The sequence below is a fragment of the Galeopterus variegatus genome, unplaced genomic scaffold (assembly GCF_000696425.1).
Source record: "Galeopterus variegatus unplaced genomic scaffold, G_variegatus-3.0.2 Scaffold28617, whole genome shotgun sequence".
Classification (NCBI taxonomy): domain Eukaryota; kingdom Metazoa; phylum Chordata; class Mammalia; order Dermoptera; family Cynocephalidae; genus Galeopterus; species Galeopterus variegatus.
In genome coordinates, this window is record NW_007754728.1 from 1 (window position 1) to 1471 (window position 1471).

Consider the following 1471-nt stretch of genomic DNA (forward strand, 5'->3'; position numbering starts at 1 on the left):
CATATTGGATCTGATAATCCAATTATATGCTGCTTATAAGATATGTATCTAAACACACAGATATGCAGAAAGAAAGTCTTGAAAAGAGAAATAGGGAAAAAGTTTGGTGCAGCAATATTAATAATAAGCAAAATAGACTTAGGGCAAAGTAGCATTAGCAACAATATAAAGAGAAACCGAAGTATTATAAAAATTTCACCAGAAACAACATTCTCACCTAGGTTATATCTAACAATATAGCCTTGAATCATGTAAAAGAAAATAAATGACAAAAATATGGGGAGAAATTAATATATTTTATATATCTCCAAGTAATATGGAAATGAATGTCAAGCAAATAATAGACTAGTAAGGATATGAAAAAATCAAATCTCATCTCAATCATATATATACTTGAATGTGATATGACATGTAGCATATATATCTCCTACACACCAAACACGTTGAAGGAATATGCACTTTTCTATTATGCATGAAGCACTGGTTAAGTTGACTCAATGCAAGGCTTTGCACAGTCAGCACATGTGCTTAGGCAGAATTGGTGCTTTGTTCCTTGGTACTTCAATCCCTGTTTGAGGGAAATAATATTTAAACTGAGAGAATGAGAATCTGTTATTCCAGGTTTAGAGGAGCAGTTTTTAATGCCACCACTGAGAGTGTCAGACTGTTCTGCTAAAGGGTTCAGTTATAAGACTGATGATTTTTCAGTTTTTGAAATAAAAAGAACTGCCTTATGAAAGACAGTAAATTTCTGAGATGGGGAAACAGTAGTGCATCCTAAATGGGATCCTATTTTCTTTATTTATTTTTCTTTCTTTATTTTTATTGTGGTAAANAGTGGATAAACTGTCTAATCTCAATGGTGACAGATGAATGCACTTTTACTCTGTTTTGTTACGTTTCCTTCCTCTCTGTCTTTGGAATTTAATTATGAGCTAATGGAACATTATATATTTCATGTGCTTTAATTAATTGAAGTCATTATTCTTTTTTACAGTTCCTAATTTCCCCAATGCTTTCTGATTTGAAGGAGTATGACATACACAGCACAATCAATGAAATGCTTGTATAAAAATGATGATGGAAATATAACTGAGACTCTAGTTCTGACTTTTTGTTTTAAAGAGATTACAGTGGATAGAAAAGCAACAATATCATGACAAAATAATAAATAAAATCTAAAATGTGGGGCATGCTACAGGCTGACTGGCTCTTCAGGAAGTGAGTGGTGAACGCAAAAGAAAGAGAGGAATAGAGGCCAAGCACATAGGGAGGGCTCTTCTAAAGAGACTTAAGAAATGTAACAATCAAAAATTACACGAATCTTGGCTTAAATAAACCACCTGTGAAAAGGCATTGGAGACCCTTGACTATGGACTAGGTATTAGGTGATATTGAAGAATTGTTAATTTTTTAGATTGTGATAATGGTTATCATGGTTAACTGTCAAGATTTTGGGATTTACTTTAAA